Consider the following 17,300-nt stretch of genomic DNA (forward strand, 5'->3'; position numbering starts at 1 on the left):
TCTGGATTCATCTCATACACTCCCAATCGATCACACAGGACAGAAAACACTCACAGTGTACATAAGAGTGATAAAATTCAGTCCTTGCATCCATGTCAAAGGGCCTCAGGCTGTGGGTCACAAATGTAAATGAGAGCAGTTGAACACTTTTCCATTTTTGTTTTTGTTTTTACCATGGGGTTTGAAGTGTCACATTCTGTAATATAACTTCCCTTTTCTAGTCACAAACAAATGACATCTGGCCACTTTCAATAATAAACTTGAAGAGAGGGGACATTTCCTTTCAGCTTGTTGTGCCCCCTCTTAACCTCCAAATTCCAACGAGAGCTGAGGAGAAGGAAAACTTTTTAAAAAATAATCCCCTAATGATTAAACTTACCGATGGAGAAAAACTTTGCTTCGAGCCTTTGAGTACCATTTGCTTCACACAATCTCAAACATCCTGACACAGTTAATGCTTGAGGAGCTGTTTGCTGCTCCCACTCTCATTGTTACATCATACAGGAAACCCTTGCAGGAAATGAAAGTTCAGCCAGCCTTCTCCTCCCTCAACACCTTGAGCTTACAAGTCTAAGACAGAAAGCATACAAGGAAGAATGAAGGTGGGGTAAGAGCACGGGAGAGGCAGGCCAGACACAGATAAATCACTTACCTTGATTTTCCTGTCTGGCACAACATTCAGTTTTCTTTCTGGAGGTGCTTCTGTGAAATAATCTGGGTTTCACTGAGCAGGAAGTTTTCACTGTCTATCCAACAAGGGGGCTTGTCATTCAGGGTTGTGTAGGCTGTGTCTGCTTTGTGCCTGTGTCACCTCAGCAGGCATTTTTAAAGGAATACAAATAAATTAAATAACTCTTTCTTTTTAATTAAAAGGATGGGCTGCCATCTCTTGACATACCCCCAGTCTGAATGTTCTTGTCACCACAAGGATGTGGTGGAGCCCTTTGTTTCTGTGGAAAAAAGTCTGCTTTCAACCAGACTCACCCAGCTCTTTCAAATTGGGAGCAGAGAATGGCTGAGGTTATCAAGATGAATAAAACTGGGAAAGGCACTGTGAGCAGAGGAAATGAAAAGCTCTTTTCTTCTTCTGTTCTTAGTCAAGAGAAATACCAGACACATCATTTTAACAGTTCAGGCCAAACAACTACCAGTGGTGCAGCACGTGGTACATCCAGAAGAGGCAATTTTGGGACTGTGAATGGAGCTGCAAGGCCTCCTCCTGATGATCTACAAGAGCTTCTTTCAGAGTTGATTCAGGACAAGGGAAAGATTCCCTTTGGTTTTCCTATGTCCCAGATAGTGGCACCATCCCTGCCACCACAGATAGCTAAAAGTTTTCTAGATAAATGTTTTTCTCTTTCTGATGAAAACACGATATATGGAAGCCAATTTGTGTTGAAAATTTGGAAATGCTAAATGGAAATGCACCATTTCTGCTTCCTGTTCTGCCTGCCTGCCCAGCCAGCTGCCTGCTCAGCTCCCTTCTCTCTCCCTTGGCAGGTGCAGAACTTCTGTCTTGCAAAGTGCTTGTAAAAGCACCTTTTGATTCCAAAACACTAGGAAGTGCCACAGCAAGAGTTGTCTGTTTTTGTTAAAGCAAATGTACAGCTATTGCCAAAGCAAAGCTAATGAGGACTGCAGGAGCCAGGCAGAGATTCAAACTTCTGGGCTGACATCATCACAATACGAAACAAGAAAATTTATTCAAAAAACAAAGGTATGACACTTTCCCATGAACTCACAGAACAGTGGAAAGCCCTCCAGGTTTCTTTGGAATAAAAGGCCTGCTCATGAGTCTCCTACCGAAAGGCACTGGTAGGCCACCCCAGCCCAGGTGGGTTCACCAGGGCATGACTGCTCCTTCTCAGGATGCACCAGGCTGTGCCAGTGCCCTTGTGCAGTGCAGATCACCCAGATCTCTTTAAATGCAGCCCTCTCCTTCGGAGACAAGTTGCATTCCCCCGGACACTCCCTGGAAGCACATTTCCTTGCAGGAAAATGCAAGTGAACCTCTTGTGGTGCACGAAGGAAATGCTCTGCATCGATCCTGTCACATCCAGCAGACATGCCAGCTTTTATCATTTTGCTGCACATGGCCCCTGGGGCTGTAGAAGTCTCCAAGGCTCTCCTGATTTGTGGTGTAGAACTCTCTAAAGCAGTTGGGGATTGACAGTGTTGTTGTGCAGCCTGGAAGACTTTGGAATATTACCTGGTAACATGTGACAGGAAAAATCTACCAGGGAGGTGTGGCTTCCCAGCTGCTCTTGTTTCCAAGGTTTGTGCCCTGGCATGTCACCTGACAGCCTGCCAAAGAGCAGCCTCTGTACCAGCCTTGCTGCAAGGGCATACACAGACGTGGAAATGAGAAAATAGCTGTAATATCCATGTCCATCTACAGAAGGGTCCACCATGGGAGTAAGCAACAGGACTGGTGAGCCTACTGCCATTGTGAGGCTCTCAATGCTCACTTCACACTCCACTTCAAAACTCACTTCAAACCCCACAAATCTGAGACTTAAACTATTATCATAAGATTGGTCTCTTCCTCTGTGCCTTCAGGGGCTGTGATCCTCCATGGCTTGTGCTTCTCACAGCTTCTCTTGCTGCAAGGCTTCTAGGAAAAAGAGCATGGGATCTCCTAGGATGAGTCAGAACACATGGCCACACTGTTCTGTGGTGATGCAAAGGAAAACACAGCAGTGCTGGTTAGAGATAGTCAACTCTAACCCCTGACTCTGCCTGAGGACACAAAAACTCGGGCCATGTCACTGAACACGGGTGGCTGACTTCAGAGCAGTCGTATACTGCTCCCATCTCCTGTTCAGATGCTCTGGGAGTCAGCTTAGCTTTCTAGTCCAGGAGAAGTTCATCCATAATTTACATTTTCCAATATTTTCTTGGTGACTAACAGTGTTAGTGAACTCTGAGGAGAACAATCTTTCTGCTGCTGTGTGACCAGCTTGTTTTGCAGGTCCCAGCCTCATCTCTGGCTCTCCCTACTTGCAGCCTGTTGTCCAAACAATTCCTTTGTCCCCGAAACCCTGTGGTCCAGTGCTTTACAGCCTGTCCTACATCCTCCTGACCTGCTACAAAATCTCTTTCCAAAAGCTATCATTCATCAGTTTGTTCCTGATGAGAGTCGTTGATCAAAGCAAAAATGTGGCTCGTTGTACTTGCCACTATCAGAGAATCCCACGAGGCATATCTGATGTGAGCACCCATGTTCCCCGCAGCCAGGGAAATTGCAATCATGATTAGATGCACCCAGAAGAGGGCTTGGCTGAGGCTAGACAGTTATCTGGGGCCCCTGTGGGGTGAAAGCACAGGCTGTGCATGGAAAGAGAAGGAACAGAGAGCTCACCATGGCATTTCTCTGCAAAGGACCCAGAGCAGAGAGCTCATGTGGGCACACACTCAGAGCTCCCTCCCATCCACTTACAGTGTGCAGGGGCATGGCCTGGCTTGGAAAATCACAGTGCAAGTACTTTGCCTGACTGACACAGAAAAGTTTCTGTGTTTATGGGAAAATGACCAAAAACAAGGCGTGAGTGGATTCTTTCATAATCAAGATCATTTTCTCTCCCACAAGCAGGAAAGCAGAGGGGCATTGCAAGAGAGGGAGATTTTGCTAAGCGGATTAACATATTAACTAAAAATAAAGATTGGACATATTTGGAATTCTAAGATAATCTTGCTTTTCTGGTGACAATAGAAAAAACTCAAGCCTCTCTCCTCTACTTTATGTGGTGCTCCAATTCATTCTAGCCTGTTAATTCATGAGTCTGTTAATTCATGAGTTTATCTATACTGTACATAAAAAAGATATGATTATGCCTAGAGCACATGCTGACACTTGGGTACAGATGATCTAGTGATTGGCATATTTTGATTCATAAACCCAATGCTGAATACATTACCAGAAAATTTGTTTTGAAATAAAAAAAATTGGTCTTTTTTGATTTAATTACTTCAAATATTTTCCCCATATAGTGTCTCCCTTTCATTTTGTCCATCCAACCTCATGAACCTGATCAGGGAGTGGATTTTTTAAATCCCCTTATAGCCTCCACTTAGCCTGAAGTGCCAAACCTCCCTGCCCTTCTAACAGCAGTCTTGGTGCTGTGCTTGAGTCCATAGCAGTCTGAGCAGGGGAGACATCCCTTGGGGGTAATGGTATCCTTCCTGAGGCTGTGCTGTTTTGACTTGGCCAGTTCCAGCCCTGGAGGAGATTCATTTCAGCTGTCTTGGGTGCCTGCTGGTGCTGTGTTCTCCGTGGTGTTCACCATACAGTGTGCAGGCACACACAGGCTTTTGCCCTTCTTCACAGTCATAGCTCCTTCCTCCTTGGCTTTTTTTGCTGCAAATACTGGGCAAGGAAGCGGATACATGGACCTCCAGTTTTTCCATGCTCCTTACGGTGTCCCCCTCCCTCACACCGAGGCAGAACAGTCTCACAGGTGGTTGGAGGATCACCCCAGAATGTTGGCCTGGGGGATTATCTATGGCATCCTTTTAGGGGAGTGCCCAGAAAGCCAACAGCTCCACAGGGTGGAGGAGACTCGGTGCCTGCACTGCTGGTGTTATCTTCAGCTTGTGTTAATGAAGGTAACTGGTTTGTTTTCCAGTCTGTCAGCCCCAAGGGGAGCCTTTTGATGCACACACCCAGTGCAGATTTGGTGACCAATTTTACCACTGCAGTTCAAAGTTGTGGGGATTTCAGACCCTCCTCCCCCAGTCCAGTAGAAAGCACAAGATGCCCCAGTGGCACAGCCTGTGTGCAGTGTGTCTGCTGGCCAGCAAGCACTTACCTTCCTGTTAGGGCAGGTCTATCCTAAGACTCCAATCTACCCTACTCTCCTAGAGCTTAAAATATTTCCTTCTTTCGATCTGCAAAGACAGCTGAAATCTCTCAAGAATTAATGAAAAATAAATGCCATTGCAATCTTCCCTAGGAACCTTCCAGAGGGTTTATATGCATATGTGTGTGTGTTTATGTATACACACATGCACACACGCAGACTTCACCATTTCAGCAGGGGACTTTCTATTTTACATTCTTCTCTGGCTAACACTTGCACTTTAATACCAGATATCACTGTGAGACATAATGAGGGTCATTAAATGTATTTATTAGCTTATTAAAGTGAGCTGCCTTCACTGTTGCAGCTGGCCTGTGTTTTATAGAAACCCCAGCAAATCCCCAAAGTCACACAACAGGAGCCCAACACACTTTAGCTGATGACAGAGTAAATATCAAATTTACTAGGGCTAGCAAGTGGCAAACACAGTTCTGGTATGTTATTTGAAAACCTGCCATGAGGCATAATACGTAATTCTCAGCTCATAAGGGTAGAGTTGATTTGGAAGGAAATATGAGAAGAATTTGATAGGATTTAGTAATATTTTCAGGGTTACAGTTTAATTATAAACAGTCAGGAAGCTCTTAGATACTAGCTGTGGGTCTCAAATAACCATTAAAGGCAGAGGAAACACTTCAGCTGGCTATATGAGCTGATCTAATGTGGATTTTAGTCATAACACATGAGACAGATACACCTGAAGTGCCCATATCTTTAACAAAGTCTATGCAGAAAATCAATTTATATTTTGAGTTAAGTTCAGGAAGAACAGAAAGACCCAGTGGGTGCTGTTTGTCTAAACAAGGTGTACCTGGGAGTGCCCAGGTACATGCATTTTTGTTTTTTCATTAGGCAGCCTTCATTTCTTACAGGCTGTAGTCTGTGAAGCAGCTTTTTTTCTGATTTTTAAGCCATGAATGTTTCTTCTTTCACACTGGGGCTCCTCAACCCTCCTTTCAAACTCTCCAGGGACTGCAATAGCAGGCTGTTCTCAGTGACCCAAGCACGGATGGAGGCAAGTATGATGCCAGTGCAGGATGGGGTTCTGCTGCTCAGCACCTCCTCCCAGGAGCCTGTCTGGGGGAAAACACTGCTGAGGAGCCCAGCTGCAGTGAAGCCCCTCACTGTGGGCATAGGCAGGGAACTCTGCCCCAGCAAAGCCCCAGGAGGGCTGGGTTTAGTCTCTCAGCCCCGCAGATTCAGCAAAGGTTGGAATCCTGAAATTGTACCAGTGCTGCCTTTTAACCTTCACTTTCAGGTAGTCCTGTGTATGTGAAGGTGATGGGAAAGGCTGCATCTCTCTCAGACATTTCTTGAGCTGTTCCTCTAGGGCAAAGACAAATCAGCAAATCAGATAGATAGATAGATAGATAGATGCAGTATCAGCCACACTTTTGGCTGGAGATGGCTCCAGAAATCAGAAATCAAAAAGGGATTAATCACAAGGAAGTAGACTTTGTTTCCAAAAGCTCCTCTCATCCAAACAGCCCTCTCAAATCTGGTTGGGAATAGTCTCCCAGGGCACTGGATGAGCAATGAATCCAGGTGAAGACAGAAGAGCTGCTCAGCCGCTGTGAGATAGCTGTGACTAAGAATGATGACCACTGTCTGCCTTAATCAAAAAAAAAATAATCCTGTGTCCCTTCTCACTCCCATTACAAGGAACTCACGAAGGCGTTTGCATCATTTTCCATAAAGCAGAAGGAAAACCCCTGCTGAGGTATTTTTACTCTCCCTCTATCTCACTGTCCTGCTCTAACACCCACAGTTCTCCTGAAGATACAGTCACTGCTTATTCAAAGTTCAAGTGTAGGGGGACCCTGAGCTGTTCTGCCAAAAGCTTTCCCCTTCCCCCTCCACCCCCGCCTGAATCACTGGCAGCAAACATAATGGCAAAGGGTGTCACATTCTTCTTACCGTAATTCTGTAAAGCAGGCTGGGATATTTTCCGAGATTTCTTGTACAGCTGGATGCAAGCAACTCTCTGTGTGTGTACATGTGCGCACACCCAAGTGCCAGTAAATCATCTTAAACTCACATGTTTGGAAAATTACTGGTTGATTTGGCTGTTTTCTCATAACTAAGTGTGTGTATTCAAATTATAATTGAAGATTTACGTCTTCAGGCTTTATTCTTCCAAGTTCTTTGTTAAATTTCATATATGAATAACACGAAAGCGTATCCCAGATAGCCGAAAGGCATGAATTGTAAGTGCCCACACCTCTGTACACACTTTTTTATAATGGCTTAGGCTGACATGAGCCAGGAAATTCAGAGTTTGGTCTCACATGGTCTTAATTCATACCTTTGAACACACAAAATCTTCTCCCTATAGGGTTATATTTTAAAAATAGCCAGTGGGATTTAACCCCAAATTTCTGTACAACTCTGATTACATTGGCTCTTTCTTTTTCAGCTTTATCTTTTACAGAGTTTCTTGCTCATTTTTCAGAAAGATAACCGTTAGAAAGAGGGATTAGGAAAATATTAATTAGTTTTCTATAGACCAATGTTATTTTTAAAATGATGGGGTATTTTTTTTTCATTTTAATATATCTTAAGCATGTGTATATTTTATATCTTCTTATCAACACAGTGAAAGATACTGTAATTAAATGATCCAAGGACTCAACAGTTGAGAAATGCCAGAATAAATTGCTTGCACAAGTCTGTTCACTTTTCTTACACTTGGGTCCAAGGTTTCCACTTAGGGTCAATGCACATTCACTCTGGCACTTGCCCTTATCAGATCCCTCTGCCCTCTGTGTCCTCCTGGGTCACTGTCACCTTGGCCAGTCAAGGCCAGTCATCCAAAGTGATCATCACATCCCAGCCTCTCATCCCTCTTACCATTTCTCCATGTGTCTCCTAAGCTTTTGGCCCACAAAAGGCAGAGAAATCTCCCAGCTCTCCTCTGAAAGCGTGGTTCTCACTGAAAGCTGGCACATCACAGTGGAGAGAAATTGGCCGTAGATCAGGTGATTATTTTTCACATACACAAATACACTGTCTATCAACAAGTCTCCCACACACTTCACCTGCCACCTGCCCGAGTCAGTAGAGGATACAGCTAATTCCAGTTTGCTGATGAAGGCAAAGGAAGGATGTAGGGGCTAAAGACAGGAGATGAGAGTTTAAAGCCAACCCACATTTGCTTGAGCTGAGCAGCCTGGACACAGAACAACCTATGACCACACAGACCTGACTGTTTATCTGCTGCTGCAGTCAGCAATTTGTCAGGGAGTTGTGCACATCTGGTTGCTTGAGCTGCTCTACGTTTGGAAATTGGAAGATCTCTAGTCACACAAAAGAAAAGGCTTACAGGTTTGACTTTTGCAAAGAGCGAGAAATCAAAACTGCAAACCCTTCTATCCACCCACTTTTTTCGTTGGGCATTAAGATGTCCCATCCCAGCTTGCTTTGAATGTTCATTTGGCCCTTAGGCCAAAATCAGAAAGAAGAAAACTGGGTCCCTGACAAGGAGTAGGTCTTTCTTCTAGGAAACAAACCTGAAATGTTCTGACTGAAGGAGGAAGCATTAGCCAAAGCTGTGCCACCCCTGTTTGCAACAGGACCTTTCCCTCCACACAGCTCCTCAGAACCTCCCTTAGCTGAAGCTGAGCCAGAAGAAAATGAGGCAGCATGGACTGGACCATGGCCCCACAGCTGAATGTTCTGGGACTTGACTGGAAAGCAGCTGAATTCTGGTTGCTTATTCAATATTTTAATTTTTATCTCAGTGACAAGACAGTTTAAAAAATGCATTTCCAAGACTCCCCAAAAACAAGCTACAGTGTCATGCCACTTCCTATGTTGCCTGGGTGGTTCCTGCATTGCTAAATTTGTCCAGACATGTGATTCTCAGAAAAGCCTGGGGAGAGGCAGTATCCCAAATGGAGCACTGGCTGACAGCGATGTGAAACAGGGAGCAAAAGGACTGTCACCTGCAGCTTGAGACCTCCAGAGAAAGGATAGTTTCTGACATTTTTTGTAAGTAAACAGGATTGTCTCAGAGAGACAGCTGACTCCATCTTCTGTTTCCCATGCAACACCTGCAGCTCCACATATTTGGCTAACATTTGGGTCAAAAAAAGGGTAACGTTAGTATAATCAAAGTAATGTAATGGATTTTACCCAGTGCATGATTTGTAAACAGCCCAAGGTCTTTTTGGCTGTGGACTGTTGGGATTTGGAACCTAAAACTTGTTAGTCTTTTCTAAAAATGCCACTGGGCATTTAGGATATAGAGTATACCTTCAATGACGGCTTAATTGACACTGTTCCCAGTGAGCTAGAAAGACTTTCATCTACATGGAGACATTTCCAGTGCCCTCAAACTTGTGGTTTAGAGCTTCAGTTCTGTCCCTCTCCCCCAGTTCCCTCTGGGGAGAACAGGACAAAGAGTGCTGAAGACCACAGTCCTGGCATTGCCCCCAATACAGCTGATCATAAGGAACATGTAGGATTCTCACCCTGAAAAAAAATTCTCTGAATCACATCCTGAGTATTCCCTAAACTCTATATCATCTTACTTACTTTTTCCAGTTTCCTCAGATGCATTTTTATTCCCAGCTTTATTCATGGCATCTTCCAGAGCTCTGCATGTTTACCTCTATTGAGTAGTTTACATCTCTCAATACAGATCTTGTCTGTGGCTGAAAGGATGTCCCTCCACCCCCTCCCAACCCTACATATTCTCATACATCTTTGAAAAACCCTGTTGATAAAGAGCAGTTTGTTGGTTGCTCTCACTGCCTTGGCAGGTAAACCAGCCTGGAGGAACAAGGAGTTCTCTACCCTCGCGCCAGTGGAGGTACAACGTCCCTTCCACTGCTGCCAGCAGTCTCCAAGAGTACAGAATAACAAAAAAGCACCCCTAAAGAGCCAAGGAAATGTGACACTGTCTAAATTCAGGTAAAAGGTTTTTTCACACTAGTTGCTTTGTGTGGCTGGGAACACTGATGGTGTAGGGAAGCAGTGGAAGCTGTTTTCTTGCCATTCAGCAGAGGCAGCATCAATTGAATTACTACAGTGTCACTTATGAGACGTGTATGGAAAACTGCTGTGAGCAGTAGCAAACTGCTTGCCACTGGGCAGATTTTACACAGAATAAGCCATGGATTCTGGATGCAGACTGGGGATGCTGAAAGAAAGGAGGCAAAGATGAGAGCTGTGTGTGTCCATACCCAAAACCCCTCACTACAAAGCCCAAACTAGAAGCTGCACTATTTCAAAACAGAGGAAACTCTAGAAAATACAGCCATAAGCAACTGCTCTCTGAGGAAATAACAGATTCAAAACCTAAAATATCTTTTTCATTCTCTACTTCTAGTCCACTAGTCCACTCAAGTTTCAGTTGTTTCAAAGGTCTTTCTTAAAAGAAGAAAAAAAAAAAAAAAAAAAAAGCCTGAGCAGCAATTTGAGCTTATACTTTGTGTAACAGTCTCTAGCTTGAACTCGTGAAAGTATTTTGCTTTATCTTTGATTCAAGACACAGGCTATTCAGTTCATTAACACATGTCAGAGCTTACAAGTTAACTCGTGGTTTGCTCCTGCAACCCAGAGAGTTAGCTGAGGATCCATCCCACTGATCTATTTTTATTTATCCTGGTTTTTTGTTTATTTCCCAGTAGATCTTTTTCAAATTCATTGATGGACTTTTTGGGTATTAGCTACTGAGATGTTGAATGCACAGGTGCTCTGAAAAACATGAAGTATTGGGTTACAGAATAACTGATATGATCTTTTGGCTTTTGCATCTGATTGTTTAAAAAAAAAAAGAACAAAAATCATCAATTGTCTATATTTCATTAGAGCTTTTTGTCCAGCAAACAGGCCAGATGAACTTCCTAATTCTACGGTTCATTTTGGGACCGTATGTGTAATATCAAACAGAGTAAGTGAATGGCATCAGTCCCTGATCCAGCACATGTAGACCCTTGTCGCTGAAGTTTCCCAGCCAATCTATCCTCTTCCCCCCACCCCTGACATAAATAAAGTCAGGAGTGGAAGATTCCCTTCAAGGAAATTTATCTCTTTGACAGTCAAACAGGTGGTGAAGTTAATGCAAACCCTCAAGAGAACTTGGTTGGTAAGAAGGGCTCTGCAATAACTAACCACAATGATTTACAAGGGACTAAATTGCCAGATTAGGCCTTGATAATTTTTCAACTCTTGACTTCATTATTACCTTGTGGATCTGGATCTTACATCACCTCTAGGAATGCCTGGGATCAAATTAAAGTGGAAACACCTGGTTGAAAGTCAGTTCAAAACACAGATTTAAGAACTAGGGGGGTATTTGTTTGCTGGATCTGCTTTTCATGCATTGTAGACAGCTATAAAGTTCTGTTTCTCTGTACTCAAGCTTTGTTTTCAAATGCCAGTTTGCTTTGAATGTGTGCTTGCTAATAATCACTGCTCTTTTCCAGCACACTCACTGCTTAGAGATACACATATCTGTCATGTGAAGCAGATTTAGAAGTTAAATGGAGTGTCCAAGTGAGTCAAGCTACAAACTCAAAGACAGATTGGTTTGAAAATCTGTGGTTTGACCTAACACAGCATGACTGTCTAAGGAAGAAGGCAGAGGTACTCATGCAGGAAGGATTTGCACAAAAAAAAAAAAAAAATTAATTATGCTGTAGTTAAGATTAAATGCAATTTTTATTTTTTTTTTAAGTAATGTGTGAGAACAAATAACTATTTCTGCCAGGAATCTGTAGCTGAAACAAACCAGTGGAACACTCAAAGGAACAGTATACAGTGATTTAATGTCACAGTATTGCTACTACACAGCTCTCTTTGAGGAGAGTCTCCTACAAGCCTTTATGCTTTTTTTTCCCTCTGCATCTTAGTTGTCCTTCACCAGCTCTCCTGCTCAGCTGGGGAGCTGCAGCCAGTACTCATGGCTGGGTTTCCATGAGTCAGGGAATTCAGCACTGGCACAGGAGAAGCAAAGCTATACGACACTATGGCAGTAGGGACCTTTCATAGGACACCAGGTGGAAAGTCAACAATTTATCTTGTCCAGACAGCTGCCATGCCACTTAATAAGAAGATGGATATTTATAGAGCACAAGAGAAATCCTTCCAGTTAGTTCTGCTGCTGGCACAGAAGCAATGGCTGCTTCATCAGCGAAGGTGTCCAGCTCCAGCGAGTCCTGTTGATTCTAACAGGACCCTGCCTGGATGGCTTCAAATGGCTGTTCTGCCCTAACAGCCTTCAGGGGTGAAAGCAGTTAAACCACATTTCCTATGTGGAAAGACTTAATTTAATCTGGAACCATTCCTCAAGGGTACCACCTCACACGGCTGATAGCACAACTGGGCATGAGATGAGACCAGGGTACTAGTGAAGCTGGGAAGGACTTGTTACCAAGTTTCAGCAACCAATGCATTGCTTGGTGCTCTTGAATGGGTGAGATTCTCCCATGTGTGGTGCCTTTCTGTTTGATAGAGATGCATTGCAACAAGCTCCTGCCTGGGAAGAAGTTAAATGTGCTTGACAGAAAATGACTGCCCATGGGCACTGGAGTTCCCGTCAGGTATGTGCTCTTTGCCTACATTTGACTTTTCCAGGACTAAAGATCCCTTCATAGGGCTCTAGGTGGGCAGTGCATCACAGAGGCTTGAGGGACAACTTCTCTAGCTTAGAAGGCTGGGCCCAAAAAATCACCTCCATGCATGGACCAGACTGCAAGTGTTAGCTCTCTCTCCTGCTTTGTTGAGGGCACTTGAAACTTCCCAGTGTAGGCTGGCAGAGAAACAAAATCACAAAGATGATGGTAAATAACTTCCCCTTTCCCCTTGAGAAAATGACACGACAGATGGGGAGCTCTCATGCTGCCCATGCGATTGGGTTCCTGTTCCCTCTGGGACCAGACCTGGCAGCCCCGGCAGGAAGAGGAGGCCAGGATGCAGCACCTCGGCAGGTGAGAAAGCTCAGAATCCTGACCATGACACTGGAATTGTCTTCAGGGAGTGAGACTCGAGGAAAAGCTCCAGACAGTGACAGAGCAGGAAGTTACAGCAGCTGTAGGAGCTGTGGTTAATGAATTTCCCAGTGGGGCTTTAGCTTTTTCTCTGCCTTGCTCCCTCTGGCCCAGAGTGCCGTATTAGTTTCTCCGCTTCCCAGCCATCCCAGTCCCACAAGCTGTTTCGTGTAAGAATTTTCAAGGCAGCAGATTGTGTTATGAGTCCCCAGTGAGAGTATAATTTTAGGTCAGTTTCCAAATATTTAGTAACAAAGGCTTGACTTCCCAAGGTGAATCCCAGGAACACTGACAGGATCTCCACATCTGATCATTCAAGCATCGGGGGAAGGGAAAAAAAATTAAAATATGCAGGTTTTTTTAGAAAACAAGAAACTTGGGTCTCACAAGCTCAAGGGTTAGGGAATTTCATGTGCAATTTTGTCCCTTCAGTAAAAAGGGGTTACCTTGGCTGACCTGACTGCTCTTATTAGGTGCTCTAGGTCTTCAGAGGAGAACCTCCACAGGGGACTGCAAATATTTATAATACCAAAAAAGATAGAGAAAGGTAAAAGCTGCTTGTTGGAGACTCTGGGAACAATTACCTTCAAGTCTATTGTAGCCACTAATTTCAGCTAAAAGTTAGCACCTTTTCCAGGTATGAAGAACTTAGGGACAAATTATCTTCTGGTCCTTGTCCCCATCTCAGTCCCAGCCCCAACCTGGCCTGGACTTGGTGAAAGTTATTGCTGTTCCCTTCAAGCAAAGGAGAAATAAATTATTTCATTGAGAAAACACCATCTACCAACAGCTGTGGCTCAGAAGTGCTCTGCCTATAAATAAGGATTCCATATTAAAATATAGTTAAAATTATTTTCAAAACATACTCCCAAAGCTTATAAACTTTTCATAGGCCTGTTGTTACGTAGTTTGTTATCCCATCTAGCAAGAACATTTACACATCTTCTAACTGCTTCATTTTTTCTAGTTGGCTACACAAAATAAAGATGTAGAAGAGACTGCATGACTGCTTGAACAACCTGGATTTTCAGAACCACTCTAGTATTCCTCCAAAATTCCCAGGTTAGTCCTGGGACTAATGGAGTACCTTATTTTTCACATGCTAACAGATGATGTATTACATGAGTCATATGTTAGTTTTAAATGTCAAAATTTTTAAAGAACAGAACAAGTGATCACTTCTGTAATCCAAAAATAAAATACAGAAGACAATTGTTAAATTATCTTTGTTTAGAGTCACTGCAAGCAGAGAAAAGATGGCATTTTTTATCAGGTTGTTTGGATTGTGGATGCAAGAGATGAGGAAATCCACATGTCAATACTTTTGCTGGACTGTTCTAGTTTATGATGTCTCCAATGGAAGCCTTGGTCCCATCTGCCTCATGTTTATTTTCCACCATGGTGAGGACTTGCTGGACAAGAAACTGGCAAGCCTCATCATTTCAAGCACTGCAGTTCACAGGCAAGCCCTGGGAAAGCAGAGGTGTTGAGGAGACACTGGGCCCTTGGCGCTGTATCTGCATGAGGGCTCCCACTGCTGCTACCATAGTGAATTAATAGGAGCCACAAGACAAGACCTGATGGTGAGACCTCTGAAGACACCAATAAAAAGAAGAGCACTTACACTAGCTAAATTTGGAGATATTTGAGAGACCTTAATTCCACCCTCTGCTCCAATCCTACTGTTGACGTATAACTCCTTACCTTACATGCCGAAGGTTCAACTAGGCAGAAGCTCTTTTAAAACAGTGCACAGGTCAATATTCTCAGCACAGCAGGATAACCTAACATCCTTAATTACTGTGGGATGCTTCCATTTGCCCATTAACTACTGATCTCTGTAGAGACCTAACTTGTATTGAGTAACATTTGTCCTAAACGTGGATCCAAATGCACGTGCCTGTTCAGAAAATAGAACAAGTTTAAGCTAACTTTGCTTATCTGTATCTTAAGTGGTTGCATCCGAATGAAAGTTTGTAATTATCTTCTGAGGGCTTGTTTAGATGTGACAGTTGATGGAAATGGGAGTGGGAGAGGCATTCCAAAGGCACTGGCTAGTCCCAAGTCCCAGAGCAGAACTTCTTACTCCAGAGTATCCTTCTTGTTTAAGCTGGGCTGGAACAGTTTATGCTTATTTCAAGATACAAAGGTAGCACACACACACAGAGCCCTGCACACTTAAGTGCAGCTATTTCAGAACAACCCCTGTGCAGGGCTGTGTGTAGAAGAGCCCTGGTAGATGAGCTCAGGGCTGTGGCTGCCTGCAGCTGCCATGGGAAGGGAGGGCTGGATGTCAGCACAAGCAGACACTGTGCATGCACACACCCTGCAACAGGAGCTGCTGGAGCAGGTACAAAGGGGAGATCCCTAGAGCCATCTTAGCACCCCATTCTTCCTTTCCCACTAAGAACCTGTCCCTGCATACAGCTACTAGCTTTCCAAATGCTCCAGCATTAGCTATTCCCCATATCTTACTGCCACAGCAGCTTTTATTGATAAATGGATTAGGAGAGAAAAGCTCCAGTCATCCCAGTGCCATAGGCACTGGCTCAGGCACATTGTTTGCCAAAATGTTTTCAATCAGAATAGATAACATTTTAAAGGCAGTTGGGTCAGCCTGTGCAGACAGGGATGTGTTTAAAGGTTTGATTTTTATTTTTTTTTTCCAAATACATTGTGGCTCCTTAACTAAGTGCTACAATTACCCTGCTTAGGAAGAGAGAACCAAACATCCTGCCAATTTAACTTAGGCACAAACACACACAAGCACTTGATCCTGACTTCTGAACATTCATCATTTAGCTCAAAAGCCTTTTTTTAAAAAAAATTGTGGAAGAAATGAATTGTTTGTGTATTGTCAGCACTAAGCAGATAGATAAGTACGTAAGCTGGAATGTTATTTCTAAAGTTATTTTAAATATTTGGGTTGTCTACTTAAACTATGTTTAAATAGTTACTATGAATTTCTTCATTTCACTGAAGCCATTTTAAAGCCACGCTTTCTGTCACTAGATACATCAGCATTTAATGGTCAGGGAAAAAACCATGGCAGGCTAATTAGAATACCAGGGGGCTGGGGTTTCTGTAACTACATTTCCAACTTTGTTGGGTACTGTCTCTAGACTCTCCAGCCTTTTTTTTTTTTGCAAGGTGTGTGACTAAACACCTGGAATTTAGGCTTAGGAGCCTCAGAACAAAGCAACACTTAAATAGGTGCCCTCATCAACCATTCTGCCTGATCTGCTGTTTCAGGGACTGTTAGAACACCTCATCTCTGTGATAGTTTTATTTCCTGTTTGTGGGCTATGAACTTGGCTGCAATGGAAAGCTGAGCAGAGCCCCAAAACTTCTGTGCTTGGAAAACCTGGGTTTTAATGGATAGAAACAAACTCCTGAGGTTAAATATGCAATTACCATTTGCATTATGATTGTCACCTTTTGTTGAACAGAGACACAGAAGAATCAGGAGTCAAATTAGGTAGAATTATCTACCCAGAGACACAAGAAAAATTAGGACTCAAATTCAGAGGTTAGGTTAATGATTTTATATGCACCAAATTCTTGAGCAGGCGCATACTTTCAGAAACAGTGGCCCGTAACTTAGTCCTTTATGTGCATTCACTACACAGCTCTGATCTCTCTGAATTTTCCCCAGTTGCTCCTGAAGACCAGACTCATAAATGTTTGTCTATACACAAAAGTTAGGACAGATTATGATGGTGTTTGAGTGTTAAGAATAATGGCTGCTGCTGAATTATGTATTCATTGTGAAGCTAAAGGGTATTGTTCCTGATTAGCTCACCTCACTTAAATCTTCTGCACAAGTCCTTATGATGTAAAGTAAATATATTTATATATATTGTGTTACCAACTCTAAATATACAGACAGGCCTAATGGAGGGGAAGAACAATTCAAACTACAATGGGCATCCAGCTTAGGTGCTCCAAGCTGCAACTACGTTAATACATAAAATAACCTCCAAGCACACGATACAGGAAACTACTGACACCAAAAGCAAGGATACTTGAAGCCTAAACTTGTCTATCTCATTCCCATGGCTGAATGGGTACACCAAGAGCACAGATCTGGCAACCCCAGATTCTTTTTAAAGACTAGGAAATAGAGGAGAAGCCATAGAAGCCTCCTATAGATGAACCAGTAATGCAAATTGTCCTGCTAACTGGGAAGTAGACCACTACAGAATGATCTTCAAATACCTTGTTTACATGGCTATAAGCTTAGCACTATTAAGATAGGAGCTTTCTGAAAAAACTCTCATCAGCTGCATATCCCATCAGGTTGTTACAGCAAGACAAAAAATACCAAGAGGTGCACCCACGTCAGCTCATCTGGGTTTAACAGTAATCTTTCACAGCAGTGTCCTACAGAATGAAGAAAAAAGTTCCTACATTAAGCTACTAGTCTAAAGTATTAAATTAGAACTTT

This window comes from Pyrgilauda ruficollis, unplaced genomic scaffold, assembly GCF_017590135.1.
Source record: "Pyrgilauda ruficollis isolate IOZ18807 unplaced genomic scaffold, ASM1759013v1 scaffold18, whole genome shotgun sequence".
NCBI lineage: Eukaryota > Metazoa > Chordata > Aves > Passeriformes > Passeridae > Pyrgilauda > Pyrgilauda ruficollis.